General features: G+C 38.4%; 1 protein-coding gene and 1 long non-coding RNA gene across 8 annotated transcripts in view; one reads left to right on the top strand and one right to left on the bottom strand.

Annotated features, from left to right (window-relative positions):
- Nucleotides 1–16,335, bottom strand: part of IL1RAP (interleukin 1 receptor accessory protein) — a 128,896-nt gene that overhangs the window by 92,031 nt on the left and 20,530 nt on the right. The window lies entirely within an intron of this gene.
- LOC144302594 (uncharacterized) overlaps nt 8,433–16,335 on the top strand; it is a 25,387-nt gene continuing 17,484 nt past the window's right edge. For both annotated transcript variants that reach the window (XR_013369531.1, XR_013369532.1), the window contains exon 1: nt 8,433–8,703. This is a non-coding gene — a long non-coding RNA (uncharacterized LOC144302594). The remainder of the gene's footprint in view (nt 8,704–16,335) is intronic.

Below are 16,335 nucleotides of genomic sequence, written 5' to 3'. Positions count from 1 at the left end.
ATGGTGGGGGTGATAGCAACTAACACCCACCTCACCGGTTTGTTGGGAGAAGCACACTCGGTAATTAGCACTGGATAGGCACATAAAAAGCTCTCAGCAAATGCTAATTATCATTAATTCTTATTAAATCAGATAATAAATGTGAAAAACTTGAGAAACTGTGGAGTAATAGACCACTGTGATTCTCAGGCAAAACTCTTTCTTGTACCAGGTCCAAGTTCAATGCTTTTTTCCCTAAATATTTCGGAAAAGAGAATCTTCTGATTGTCAGTGGTTGTAAATCCAGCCTCTGTAACTTAAGGAAAAGCCAAGATTGTCATGATGCACTCCACAATTAAACTTGAACTTGGAGAAATTATGGCCCAGGAGGTTCTCCTTCTCTAGTCTTCTAATACCTCATTTTTTTTTAATGGATGTAAACACCTCTGCCACGACTATCTCACGAGGTGGTTCCAGAGGACCAGATGATGTGACACATAGACAGGATTTGTAATTATACAGGGCTGAGCTAATATAACGTGTTACAATTTGGGGTTTTGTTAACAACGTAGGCCAAAGTTTTCATTCTGCTTGTTTAAATTTGAAAGAATCTAAAGCAGTGGAGAACACAAAATCAAAAAGAATTATGTGTTAATATGTCATGTCTTTTGCTTGATTGAAGTTAAACAGTGGCTCCAACAATAGGGAGAGAAGGGTGTCTGGGGGGCACAGTCAGTTAAGCATCTGACTCTTGGTTTTGGCTCAGGTTGTGATCTCAGGTCCTGATCTCAGGTCCTGATCTCAGGGTTATGATCTCAGGGTTCTGGGATCAAGCCCCATGTTGGGCTCTGCGCTCAGTGAGGAGTCTGCCTAAGACTCTCCCTGCCCCTCCCCCTGCTCACTCTCACTCTCTCTCTTTCTCTCTCAAATAAATAAATCTTGGAAAAAAAAAAAAAACAGGGAAAAGTTAAAGAAAAGTACAGGGTAACACTATAACCTTCTAAATAACCTTCTAAATCAAAAAAGCAACTTAAAATCCGACACAGAATACGACAGGGAATCATTTCAGGAAGTGTTAAGGCTGGGGCAAGGGGAAGAATATTTATGAGGAATGTACCTAAGATTCCTTCTAATTCACTCAATAAATATTTATCAAGCTCTGGACACAGTCTGAGGGTAGAAGAGACAAGGAAAATGCCACTGCCCTCCTGGAGCTTACAATCCTGAAACATAGAAACATCTAGAACCTATGCTGCTAGAACAGTGCTGCACCAGAGGTATTTTACAGCACGTGACAGAGAAGCAAGCAGCTCCCTGGGGAAATACGATGCCATCCCCGAAGTAGGGATTCAGGTGAAATTGTAAACATCACAGACACAAAACAGTCGGATCCCCTCACAGGCTCAGATCCGGTAACATACAGGTTAGGGAATTCATCACTTTTCCCAGCATAGAACACCTTCTTAGCCATCTGAGGTTTTCTCCCCTTAAATTTCATATAAGAGCACTGCCACTAATAACCTGTAATTCCAAGGGATGGTCTGAAGACAGGATGCTGCCTGTGAGGCTCTCAAGAGAAAGACCCATCTACACACTGTTAGAGAGGCCACAGGTAACAAAACTGTGGCCAACTTTCCATTGATTTCTCCATAAAGACTGTAAGCTCTAGCTTCTGCTTCTACAGAATCAAATTTGGTTCAAATCGAGATTTATTGAGCCCCTATTTCATAGACTTTAATAGAAACTCTGCGGTATAGAGAAATAAACGTACAGTTCTTATAATCACAGATCTCACAGTTTGGGAGCAAAGTCAGACTTACAAGACTAAATAAAAAGAAGAAAAATAGAGACAAAAAGAAGTACATGATCGTGTATGATACAATCACAACACAGTACATGAGGAAAACTACCAAACTTTTATCATATCCCATAGTGAGCTTTCTGCCAAAGGACCATGTGGCCAAATGATTTTGAAAAGTGACATGTCACCAAGCTCTTTCTTGGAGATCCATAATACACATTAGCATTTTAAAGGCTCTGGGCATCTGCCAAGGAAGTATTGTGGTTGACTTGTTTCAACACAGCATTAACTGAAGCTATTTGACCATGAACCCCTTTTTTATGCATTATACACCTTAGGGTTCCAGTGGAAATACTGCTATAGATAGTAAAAAATCTAATCAGGGAAGGGAGAGCCCTAGCCCCAATTCCCAGATCAATCCTCAATCAATAAGATACAGACGCTTCTCAATGTCACCCAGCTTGGAACTAAACTGGCTACCCGGGAAAACAAGTGGGTCCAAACTTTCCTGCAGCTTTATTCTCACTCTGCAGACTTTCCTGGTTCTTTCCTCTCTTGTCAATGGCTAACAGTAAATTATGCCTTTTCTAAAAACTCTAGGCAGGTATCTATCTCTCGAGATAGAGCCCTGAGAAATTTCCAATCTGATCTGTTTTATTTAGGTTTTTTTTTCCTTTTCACCTTTTGTTTGGACAGGGCTCCAAGCTCATGTCCACAGTCCAATGCTGTTACACAGTAAATACATATATGCATAGGGCAACTGCCAGGAACTAGAAACAACATCCTCTTAGGACACAGGCAACCTCTGTTCTAGTTTGCTGCTGGTCACTCTTTAACCGTGTGCCCCTTGGATAATTTACTATGGACTCTGGTATCCTTATCGATAAGATAGGATTACAAATATTTACTTCATAAACTGCTGTAAGAATCAAATAAGATACTATTTATGGAAAACCTTCCTAACAGTGATGTGTGATGCAAATATGAGACATTGATGCTTTTATTTTACACACGTATTCATGCGCAAACTAGATTCCTTAGCAAGGTTCAAGGTCATCCAGAGGATGTTCTCTCCTCCAGAAGTGGGTCTAAACAAATGTCACTGTGAGTCCTGTGACTCTCCAGATCCACTGCCTAAAAAGTGAATCTGCTTCAGATATTGGACTTGAATGAGTCTCAGCCACCCTTGGTCTCAGAACACGGTCAGCTGTCCTTTCACAAGAGCACTTCCCCATGTCTCTGCTTCCATCAGAAAAAAAATGACTGGCTTGCTATCATCCATCAGACCAGAGCTTTGCCCACTCTTGCTCTCGTGTTCAGGGACCTGGAAGCTTCAGGAGCTTTGGTGATTCAAACAGACCCTGTAGCCCCTAGGGGCTCCTCATTGTCAATTATGCAGAGAAACAAGAGGGATGGGTCCTGGGTCTTCGTCTTGACTCTTGCATGAATGAGCTGTGTGACTTTGCCCATGAACTTTATTCCCTAGGTGACTCAGTTTCCACAATTAATTTTATGAAGAAGAGTTAAAATCACAAGTTAAATTAGAACTTTCACAGAAGATGTACCATGTAGCAGGCTGATATTGCTAACTGTGCGGAAGCACAGGGCCTTCAGGAAGCCTCTGCTTTCAGGCACTCTGCCTACTGGAGAACACAATCCATTAGACATCCTCTCCATCCCTGCCCCCAGTCTTGTCCCTGAAATGCAGAGATAATATTCCAAGTCTTTCTGGGAACCCACATGAGCCAAAATTAGAGAGCCTTAATGAAAATATCATCTCTCTGGATCTAAAGTGTTAAAGAAAATCCCCTCATGAACTAACACTGTGAGTCTGTGTGAGTCTGTGTCCCCGTTGAGAAAATTCTATGGCTTCTTTCACTGATTTTTGGACACCAGGATCATCCTGACAGATGGCAATGTGCACCCACCAGTTCCATAGTCTGGGATATGACCTCAGTCCACCAGATCGCTCTGGATGGAGGGAAGGGGTGGAGGGCTCTGGCCACGGTTCTTACCATGTGCATTTGACATTTGGTGACTTTATTGCAAATAAAGTAAGACCGTACAATCTCCCCTTCATCAGAATGAGAAGGAGCTGGAATTTTATAGTGCTATTATCTACTGATCCATAAACCACTAAAAACTCAAGTGACCCTATTTTCAACAAGTATGCTACTTAGAAAAAACCAGTGCCCTCACGGAGAAGTGCTCAAGCAGTGCTTAATATGAGGTCTTAAAATGCTTTGACAGGAAAATTGAGCAGGAGGGCAGAACATATACTATAATATATAGAGAGAGACAGACAAAGAGACTGAGACAGAGATAGAGACAGAGAGATAGAGAGACAGAGAGATAGAGAGAAAGAGACAGAGAGACAAAGACAGGGAGACAGAGAGATAGAGAGAGACACAGAGAGATACAGAGACAGAGAGAGACAGAGACAGAGAGACAGAGACAGAGAAACAGAGAGACAGAGAGAATGTATAAGCAGGTACTTTGTGGCTGCACCATTAGCTTTTCCAATACAAAGCCAATAAACGAGCACCTACTATGCTAGACTAAATGCTAAGGGATAAAAGAGATTTGAACATCCAGGAACTTACAAGCTAATAGGGATCTCTAACTCGCATGGTGCTAATCACAACCCTGTAACTTCAGTCTGTTGTTTTAGTTAGATGTTCCAATCCCCCCTGGTTCTGCCTCTTAGTGCCTGTAGAATATTGGTACAGGTCGCTTAATCTGTCTGTGCCTTAGTTTCCTCCACTGTAAACTGGGGAGGACTACCAGTACATACTTCACCTGTTTTATGACAGAATTATATGAGTTAACACATACAAAATTCCTAAAAGAATATTTGCTATTATTATTTCCTTAGCTGTTCAAAGCAATTTAGCTGTGTTTGCTCATACTCTAAAGTATACAAATCAGTCCAAGCAACATGCTCTGAAGAAAAAAATTACTTGCATTTTAATGAGAAGGAGGCAAGAGGGATTGGGTGGGGTGAGAGACTCCTTGAATGAGATGGCATTACAGCCGGACTCTGGAGACAGGTAACACTCTGAAATGCAGCCTTGCATAGGAAGAAAGGCATTAGGGCAAAATTAAAGCAAAACAAGTCTTACTTTTTACCACTGTGCAGAGAACAGGAAGGAAAACTTGCTGAAAAATTCTAATTAGATGAATATTATCTTGCAGTTATGAAGTCCCTAAAACCACAGACTAAGAACAACTATTAGAAATAGAAACTTGATTCTGCACATCATTTCAAGGGCATACACTCCTTGGAACTACTAATCGTATCAATGCATGGTTACTGCATTCTACCCTAGGTAGCAGTACTGGTGATTAGAGGAGTTAATAGGACATTACCCAAGCAATGGAGCCATAAATGCGTGTTCGATTATGCCAACACTGCCAGTTGAAGAATGGAAGGTGTTCTCATTAGTACACACACACAAATATTTTTAAAACACTTTGCCATTCACAAAGCTTATGTATTCATGTATATAGTACTGTACATGTACAGATGAAACCCCTTTGATTTAAATATAAATATATATACATATGTACTTGTGTATATATATGTATTATTTAAGTGAATATATATATATTAGCATTCTAAAGGCTCTGAGAAGTCATATATATATATATATATATATATATATATATATATATATATATTCACTTAAACCTGTGAGGACTGCCAGGAGTTTGATATTTAACATCAGTCCCATTTTACAGAAAAAGTAATGATTTCCCCAAAGGTCCAAGATAATACATGGTGACACCAGTGTTCAAACTCAGATACCTTGACCCCAAATCTTATGATCTTTCTATTATATGCTCCCTCTCTTGCTTTTACTATTTTAAATGTTTGTGTCAGAGACATGGGACCAGAAATACTATTTTCTACTGGGGTCTGAATGTCTATCTCCTGCTTAGCAAATAATCTCAGCATTTGTCATGTCCTAAAGGAAATCCCATGTTGCTTCATGCCATTGATCTGTAGCTGTCTCCAACAAAAGGACTTGAATGCCTGCTGTGGCCCTGGGAATTTTAAATAAGAAGTCAATGAGAGATGCTGGTAAATGGTTCTGTAATTGTCTAGAGGCGGATAAAACCTTGGTGGAATAATAATCATATCAATATGCCGGCTACGTGAATGATCCTGCAGTGAATTACAACAGGGTACTTCAACTCCGAAGCCTAGGGTGGCACATCTGCATAATTAATCTCACTCTGCAATAACCCTGCGGGGTCAGCAAGATTGGCATTCTGCAGCAGAAATTAATGTCCTATTATTTCAGTCCCCTTCGGTGTTTCTTGAGATTCAGGAAAATAATATCAGATGTAGTAGCTCTGTTGACACAGATAAGGCTTTAAAGGATCACCAAGTGACCAAAAAATCCTCACATAAATCCTAGTAGGTAGACAGAGATTGAATTCAATATATAGTCATAATACACCTATTAAATTCAAGGCTCTTGATAGTTTTATTTTATTCTAGGATTCACCTAGACCTCCAAAGGCCATATATTGATCCATATTGTCCAGCTAAGGTATCTAGAGAATAATTTTAAGAAATCATATTTTGATATTATGTCCCCATTTTAGAGAAACATTAGGTGATTGATATTAAATGGAAAATTAGGTTACAAAGTTACCCTTTTTTTTTTTTTTTACCAGGACTTCTCAGAGCCTTTAGAATGCTAATAAAGCATGCTGAGCTAAATTACTTAGGAATCATTTACCATGATCCTCAAGTTTAATTGACTTTAATATTTTTTGTTTAAAATACCTGCAAGTCTTAGGATAGGATTCTTGGCACAATTTAGAAATGCAGACTGAAGTTCTTTCCAAAGAAAAGGGTGTTCATCTGTATAAGGCACCCGGCAGTAGACCAAGCTTTGAGAAATTGCTATAAATTCTCTCATAGGGCATATTATTAAAAACTCCTAGTGAGGTATGGGTCATGAATTCTTAATTGGGGAAAAAAGTGGGAAATTCAAATCAATTTTCTAATTTACTAAGCTATCCCCATGGCAATTTGATGGAGAAGCAATAGCATAATGACTAGCTAAAATGAGACATAAGGCATGCTAGTGAATGAAAGAACAGCAATGCTATGCTCGACCAGTATAGCTAATTGGAGTTGATTATGATTTCACTTCTAGCATTTTGGATGCTTAAAGACCATCGTCAAATCAGAACATAAGACACCACGGATAAAGAGTCAGAAAACAGAGGGGAGCTCTTATTTCTCCAATTAGAAAAGGAGACAACACATAAAGGGACCAGGCAAGTAACCCTTTCACCTCTGTGACCTGCATATATGTTAGAAAAATTTAAAGTGTGATTATTTTTAATTGGTCTGCCTTTCTCTGAAAAAGAGAAAGAGAAAAATGCATATATTCATTAGACTGACCTAAAAACCAGGTGTGTTGGTTTGTTTGTTTTTTCATGTAAATACTTCCTTCCATCCACCAATGCTTGAAAAACAGACGAAAGTTGTTCTCCAAAGCCAAAAGAAGCAATGCTTACCACATCACAGACAAGAAGGTGGTAGAAGCCTTAGGTCAGTTTTGACTGCCATGAGGATATCTCTAATGGATGACTGATGACAAGGACCAAATCAATTTTCCCACACAGCACAACTAAATTCTATTTCCCTGATGTCCCTCTGTAAGGCATTCTGGATCCTCTAGAATCTGGTGCCACAACTTCTCATCCGACCCTCTTCAAAACCCTCCTCACAAAACCCAGACTCCAGCCACAGGCTCATACAGATGGTGCTATAAATCACCTTGCCTTCCTTCCCTTTTAGTCATTCCTCCTGTTTGGAATGACCTGCATTCCCCTCTTCACATGCACAAACCTGCCTACCCTTCACGACCTATTTGCAAAAGCATTTCCTGCATGAAATGTCCCTGCCTGTCTTAGCCTGATACAATTTATCCCTTCTCCCTACAACTTTGCCTTATGGTCCCAGTAATGTAATTCTCTACTCTGTACCACTATTAAGTGTATGTGTTTTGCCTCCTGAGATCATTGAGAAGAGGGTCTACCTCTGATGAATGTTTCTCTCACAGGGGGTAGTGTGAAGCCTTGCACACAGAAAGTGCTCTTGGGACTGAAGGACTGTGGTCTCCTGAATACAGTAATTCTACAGGCTGTTTCTCAGTCTCGAAAAATACTATAACTCTGTCATTTGTTTTCCACACGTCTGGTCTCTCAACACTCATTTTTTTCTCCAGATCGTCTGTAGGGAGGTGTTTTCTCACTAAAATCTGTCAGACAATTTACAGGAATGCCTTGGGACTGTCATCTGCTCTACCAGTGTGGTTATGCCTTATGCTACGGATATTTGCATTTATCCTGTGCATGATGCCACTGACCAAGTGAGACCCCACAGAGCTCCTGCCCAAGAGTCCACATAGGAAACTAGCCCCGGAATATTATTCAATTTGGATTCATGATGTCTGACTCAACATTATTGCAGCTCATGATTTTTTTTGGTGACGGTGAAATGCCCTGAGCATGCTGCTGCTGGGCAAAAAAGAAATCCCCTTCTTCTTAACTGTACATGTTCCAGTGGATGACTGTATTTCTAACTGCCATTCCTAACTCCTTGGAAGCTCTGAGGAAGCACCTAGGTTAGAAAGGAAGAACCGGTAGGAGGAATAACAGACATTCTTTTGGCCACTCCCTATCACTCCCAAACCCTGAACTCTGGAGTGTTTACCCAAAGCATGATTTTTGGGTCAGAAGAGAAGTGTGAACAGGAACCGGAGGGAAACAGAGTGGAGAGGTAATTAGCCAAGCCAGGACCATATGTGGAGAGGAGAGAACCCCAGGAAAGTTAACTTTGAGAACCGTACTTCTTCATTCAACAGCTATTTTCCAAACCCTACTATATATACCAGGTACTTCTCTCAACCAGAATAAGTCATGCTTTCAGTGTGTGGCGCTTCTTCTCATGTCTTATTTTATTTGATACTCATGGCATTTATTCAGAAAGAAGTATAATTTTCCTGTTTTACAGATGAAGAAATTAGGTGCAAAAAAGTGAAGTGTCCTACTCAAGCTATCAGGGCAATCACATCGCAGAGTTGGTTTTAAATAAGGTTCTCTGATTGCAGCAGAATGCTGACCGATTCTTCTGCATCATCCTCTCCAACGCCCATGGCATCCTATGAGTGAAATGGGGGAAGGAAGTGTTCAATATTTAGCTTGCTATGTTTCACAAAACAACCCAAAAGATCAATTAAAAACAATAAAGATTCACTGGAGCAAAGGTCATGGGCAATGCTGGGCCGCATTGGTAAAATCCCTGAATGATAAGCAAAAACTATGTCACTCGAAAAGTGTTTTTTCTTTCTTTCTTTCTTTTCTTTTTTTTTTTTTTTTTTTTTTTTTACTACTTTGCAAGTAATGGAGTGGCACAAATGAGGTGTTTCTGGGAACTGCACAGACGTAGATTATTTGTAATTAGTGTAGCATCACTTGTGTGAATGGGGGCACCACATTGAAAGGTTTAAGAGTTCTTTTTCCAAGTCAGTTTCCCAAGAAAACACCTTTGTGTTCCAAATCCTGGGCAAACAGAACTCTACTTATCGCTATAAGCAGGATATTGAAATTTCACGGGCAGTTTTTAATAGGTAGGTTAAAATGCTAATGATGGTGGTTGCCAGGGGCTGGAGGGCAGAGGATATAGGAAGTTAGTGTTTAAAGGGTATGGTTTCTGTTGAAACTTGGAATGATGAGAAAGTTCTGGAGATGGGTGGTGGAAACAGTTGCACCACAACAGGAATGTACTTACTGCCACAGAAGTGTGTATTTAGAAATGCATAAGATAGTAAATTTTATAAATATTTTACCACAATAAAAGTTAAAAATTAGAAAATGCTAATATATTTTCAAATCAGATTCCATTATGAAGGTATATAATTTGTGATACAAAGACAAAAGCAAACTGCAGTTGAATCTCTGATTGATCACCAACTCGGAAAAAAATGACTTTACTTCTGAACTGCGTAAGTTAAACATAATAAAATGTGTTCTCGCCTCTGTAAGAACAAATACAAATTAAAAATAAGAGACTTAATTCTCCTTGAAAATAGGGGAAGAGATCCCCCCAGCCATCCATCCCCACCCACGCTTTTTGTCAGAGCATTTACTTTAGAAAACTAGAAATTTTAGGTATTTTCCCCCTTTCTTTGTGTATATAAATTCTTTTGAAGACTAGATAGGTCTTTTGCCACCTTTGTGACACAGAAATATCTTTCTCAAAGACCTGGGGGCTATTTCTTAGAAACGTAAACATCAAGATAGAGGCACTGCCTCTAGTTTCTGTTGGAGAGCAGATGCTTAACTTTGGTGGGGTACCTTGCTCTAAATTACAAAACTACTTCCTGTCAGATCCAGCAATCCCACTACTGGGAATTTATCGAAAACAGCTGAAATCAGGATCTCAAAGATATATCTTCACTCCTGTACTCATTGTAGCACTATTTACAATAGCCAAGACACAGAGAAAACCTAAATGCCCAACCACAAATGAATAGATAGAGAAAATGTGGTATATAAAGGCAAATCTCAGCCTTAAAAAGGAGGAAATTCTGGGATCACAGAAAAGAAGGAAATATGGGACAACATGGATGAACTTTGAGGATATTATGCTAAGTGAAGTAACCCAATCACAGAAAGACAAATGCTGCATGATTCTACTTCTAAGAGATGTCTGTAATATTCAACTTCACAGAATCAGAGTTGTAATGTGGCTGTAGGAGAAGGAAAATGTAAGCTATTAATCAATGGGCACGAGGTTTCAGTTAAGAAAGATGGATTCTAGAGATCTGCCAAATAACATTGTACCTACTGTCAACAATAATATACTGTATACACACAAATTGGTAAAAAGCGTAGATCTTATTTTAAGTACTCTTACCAGAATAAAATGCAATTTAAAAAAAATAAAGACATGAGAAATTTTTCATTTGGATAAAACCAATTAACAATTACCAAGGATGAACCATGCATGACAAATGATGATACCAAGTCCTCCTACTTGAATACAAGTTGTAGTTTATCTTGAAAACATGTATGCAATGAGCTGTTTGGCCATATGAAAGGAGATTTCTTTTGTTTTTGCTACCTCTTGGTAGCAAGAGGTACCTGTGATGCACCTGTGATGTGCTTCATATTCTGGTTTAAAGCTTACCTAATAATAAAAGTGTTTTTTTTTTTTTCTCTTTTACAATTGTGGAATGGATTTCTGGGTTGAGACATTTCTTTTTTTTTTTTTTTTTTTTAAGATTGTATTTTTATTTACTCATGAGAGACACAGAGAGAGACAGAGACATAGGCAGAGGGAGAAGCAGGCTCCATGCAGGGAGCCCGATGCAGGACTCCCTGCATGAAGCCTGGATCCCAGGATCCCGGGATCACACCCTGAACTGAAGGCAGATGTTCAATCACTGAGCCATCCAGGTTCCCCTGGGTTGAGATTTCATTCTTAATTATATTTCTCCAACTGTATATAAAACTCTAGCATCTATACTATAAAACTTATAATTTTCAGTACAATTAATTTTGGGGGGGAAAAAAACTAAAGCACAGACACACATGAGAGAAAAGGCTGTCATTATTACAAACTGTCAGGAAAACTAAGAGAAATGGCCAAATGAGCTTATAGAAGAAAAGGAAAAGATATTTTAAAATAATGAGTATGATAGTTACAAAAGCCAATAATAGTGAAAGGGTACGTCCAGGACAGGAAGAAATTTCCTTACACAAGCTCATGAAAAAGTTTTGTAAAATTACTTCCAAAAAGAGAATTCTATGCCTTCAACAAAGACAAAAAAATGCAAAGACAAAAGGGAAGAAAGGCAAAGAGATCAGAAGGAGGGAGGGATGGAGGGAGAGAGAAAGGGAAAATGTGGATGTGGCTAACATAATCAGAACGCACAGAAACTCGTCCTTCAATTTCTAATGAACTTCTTTCCATGTCTGCACACCCTGGATTTCTCTAAACAAAAACTGTGTGAAATTTTGTTATATGTTTGGTAGTATTTATCCCCTTCTACCTTGTACTATGGATATTTCTGTATATGTCTCATGTGTTCTATTTCATTGTGAGCACCTTAAGGGCTTGAAGGCAAAACAAATTTTTCTTTTTTTATAATTCTTGTTTACATCCATTACAATGTCACATGGAGAGCACAGAACTAGGAAATATCTTCTAAATAAATTAATGAATATAAGTAGGAAGAAATATTCAAACAACTTCCATAATCTTCCTTAAAATGAATGAAACAAGCATTACACATTCAAGATTTGTTTTTAATAAAAGGAAAAAATAGCAGGTGTTCACTGGGCTTGTTCTTTTTTGGGTCAAATAATCACCTGCTTAGTCATTTACTTACTCTATTTTTATTTTGTTTATAATTATATTATTTATATGATATATTTATTCTACTTTTACTTGATTGATCATGTTTGCTGACATTTTTATTTTATTTAATTATTTGTTTTAGCTTATATAACCATTTAATGTATTTACTTTTATTTATATTTATTGTAATTTTACTAATTATACTGAGCAGTTTTATGAAGGAGCAGGGACATCACCAGAATCACACAATACAGAAGTCTGATTATAGGAAAAATGAATGAAATGAATAAGAAAACTATAAAACAAAGATGTGGAGACTTGGAGACCGGACAATAAGAAAAACAATAATGCCAGCAACATAGGCAAGATGGAGATGTAGGGGGAAAGAATCTGAAGAGAATCTGTAAGAGAATATAAAAGAAGCCCTTTTGAAATTGTGAAGCTCCTCGCTTTCCAAATTTTCAAAAAGCAAATATAATCAACTAAAACAATGTTATTTTCCTGAGATCAGATGCACCAAAATAGGATTCTAGACCTTACTCTGACCTTGTGATTAGGCTCCCAATTCTTAAATCAAATACACAATTATGCCAGTTGTACAGATTTTTTTTTAACTCTATCAATAAAATGTCAATACAAAGTGTTTCTCTATGCCTTAGATATAATCCTTTGGACAGCGCAATCCCATGAGCTTCTGAAAGCTCAAATACACCATTATCATCGAGGCACTTTTCAAAGAAGTGAGATGGAGAAAACAGATTTGATCCCGAGGCAAGCCCTTTTGTGCCAGGGTCTGTAAAACCTGACCACAGCCCTGGCAGGCCTGGGACCATTTGAAAGATATCTTGCTGACAAGAATCATGAAAATGCCTTTTACTCAGGTATTTCCCTCACATATCCAAGCTCATTGAAAGCAGGCGCTTTCATTCAACAACACACACTGAAGGGTTTCTCCTGTGTGCAAAGCCATCCACCCTGCCCTGCAGACAAAAGATGAGAAAGACACAGTCTCTGATCACAAGACATGGTCTATCAGAATCCACTGACACAAAAGCAATCAAGTGAAAGGCAAAGTTAGATATCTGTTCTAAGGCAGCACTTCTTGAATAGTAATGTGCATAAGGATGATCTGGAGATCTTGGTAAAATGGAGATTCTGATTCACTATGTCTAGGACAAGACTTGAGATTCTGAGTTTCTAGTCACCTCCAGAGGCTGTTGCTGCTGTGCCACAAATCACAGAATGAGAAGCAACAGTCTAATTGATAAAGTGCCAACAAAGGGCTATGGAAATGCTAAGTTAGAAGTGATTCCTTCTAGCTGATAGATTCAGAGAGGTTCCACAGAGAAGATTCTGCATGTAAACAGGCAGAGATTCAGATGTAATAGATGGGTGTGTCTGTGCAGGTAGGTGAAGACTGCAAGGACCACACAGAGGAGGGGGCGGAGTGTAGAGGAGAGGAAGCAAGGAGAGGAGAGCCAGAATTGCAAGAACAGAAAATAAATTGAGCAAAGTACTGAAAGCAGAAGGATGAATAAACTATTTAGAGAAAAGCAAGATATCTGGTAAGACTAGAGTGTAACCTACAAAGTGGGTGAAAAGGACTTATGGGAAATAGGTCTGGAATGATCAGTAAGGAAGAAATGATGGGAATTACATGGATTTGACTCTGAGAGGAGAGGACAGGATGTCTGACCACCAAGAAAGAAGGGAAGTAAAGTCCAGCTGTCAAGCAGAATAAAACATCCTAGGATGTAGGTCTGGTCTAAAGCTATTCATATTGCACATTTGGCCATTTATAACTACGTACCCAAATCTACTATTGTTGTTTAGTATAATTGCCTTTCTGCCAATCATAGCCTATTCTCAGCCAAATAACCTTTCTTCAAACAAAACTGTGCAGGACCGAAACAAAATATGGCCTGTCCCAAGCTTTTACAGTGTCTGCAAATGACAACCCTAAACTCAAGTAGTGGCTCGGTGGAATCAGAAAGCATTTATTTTATTCTCAAAACCTGATAATATCCAGAAATATTTCATAATGAAATATCTTGGAAAAAGAAGCTAAATGAGGTTCATCCCGGGTATCATATAAGCTGATGAATCACTGAACTCTACCTCTGAAACTAATAATATACACTATATGTTAATTAATTGAAGTTAATTTTTTTTTTAAAAGAGTATATAGGCAGCTAGCATGGAAAGGGACAGCACAGTCAACGCATGGTGGCACAGGACGGGGGGCTCACACGATGCCTAGAAAGTTCTAGTAAACTGCCAAACCCCTAATGGACAAGTTCATTGCCTCCTCTGCCAACATTATTAGTGACAAGAAAAAGAAAAAAAAGGTATCTAAAATACCTAAGGTAAAAGTATCTAATAAATCCTCTATCAGTATTTGTTTGTGTCTGTCCAAATCAGTAGAATCAGTAAATGTCATGAGGACTCTTTGGGACAGGATATGAGTCTCACTTAGCAAGAAATTCCATGTGAATTCTTTAAATAAGTCTGGAAGTAGTCAAAAACATAAAAACATTAAAAATCACCCATAGATACATAAATGAATAGATATGTGATAAAGCAGATGTTAAATAACATTAGTAGTAGAATCAAGGTATTGGTTATATGAGTGCTCACTGTAACAGATTTTCAACTTTGCTGCATGCTTTTAGATTTACATAATACAATGTTAGAGGAAAATTACTAATAATCCTATTATCAATCTTATTACCACCCTTATAAAAATTATAGTAGGTAAGAAGTGAAAACATTATGTTCCCCTCTCTGCTTTTTTCAGCATCCTTAATCCTACTCCGAACATAATTACATGTAACGCCTACATTTAGATTTTTACATTTTTTGTATATAATTTTCTCTTTATTTTTCTTTTTACAAAAAAAAATGAATCATGTATGGATCTACAAGTTGCTTCTTTAAAAAAAAAAGATTTTATTTATTTATTCACGAGAGATACAGAAAGAAAGGCAGAGACATAGGCAGAGGGAGAACCAGGCTCCCTGTGGGGAGCCTGACGTGGGACTCAATCCCAGGACCTCAGGATCAAGAACCACTGAGCCACCCAGGTGCCCCAAGTTGCTTCTTTTATTTAGCAACATATCATTGACATGTATCTACATCAGTTCATATAATTATACTTCACTCCTTTTAATGGCTAAATACAATTCCATTAGCCAACTATTGCATAGTGTATTTAACCATAACCCTATTGATGACATTTTGATTATTTTCAGAACTTTGCTCTTTTCATATCACATTTAGGCTTGTGGTGATTTTAGTATAAATAGAAAAAAAAATCCATCGATCACTGGCATCTACAGAGAAGACCACAGTGAAAATCTGAAGTGGTTCTAGTGGCTAAGAAACATAACATCTAAAAAGGGATGGAAGCAAAATACACAGGATCAAAGGCATATGGTTACCTCAACAGTGGGTAACTCAGTTACTGGGCATTGTCAGTTATCAGCAAATACCCAGTAGCTAACAACTAGGCAAACTAATCCTCTAAATATTCACCAGAATGACTTCTGTACCAACTTAAAAAATTAATCAACTTCACTTCAAGTGCCCTCAGATCCTCATTCCAATAACTTGCTTTTCTGAGTCCTTATGCCAAAGCACAGAAGAAAAGTAAATTTGGATGGAAGGCAAAAGGCTTTTATAAGTAGGCATGTTGATGGCAGTGAGAAACTTGAGCTATTTAAAACAAACAAAAAAAGTCAAAAACAAAACAATAATAAACAGTGATATGGAGTCTGGGGCCATTTTGGGTTAGAGTCTTACATCTTTAAACAGGCCCTGAGGACATCACATGCACAGTAAAAAATAATTGATGTTCAAAAATCATGGCCCTGAATTATTAATTAAAGGTATAATTTCTCAGGATACTCGCTATAGGACAGCTGTGTGGTATGGAATATACTTTAGAAAGACATACTATTAAAAGAGTTGCAACAAGATCTTTGACGTCAGAAGACTGGGGAAGGCCTTGAGCTAATCACCTCACTTGACAGACAGAACCACAAAACAAAAGCACAAAGATCACATGATTGATCCAAGGTCGTTGGAAATGATCAGAGCCTATGATCCAGGAGAGGTGGTGAATCTTCTGCCCCTGTGTTTGCGGCCACCCCACGACCACAAA

The sequence above is a fragment of the Canis aureus genome, chromosome 31, assembly GCF_053574225.1.
Source record: "Canis aureus isolate CA01 chromosome 31, VMU_Caureus_v.1.0, whole genome shotgun sequence".
In the NCBI taxonomy this organism is placed as follows: Eukaryota; Metazoa; Chordata; class Mammalia; order Carnivora; family Canidae; genus Canis; species Canis aureus.
Note: the sequence above shows the minus strand (reverse complement) of the source record. Positions and strands in the feature narration are given on the sequence as shown.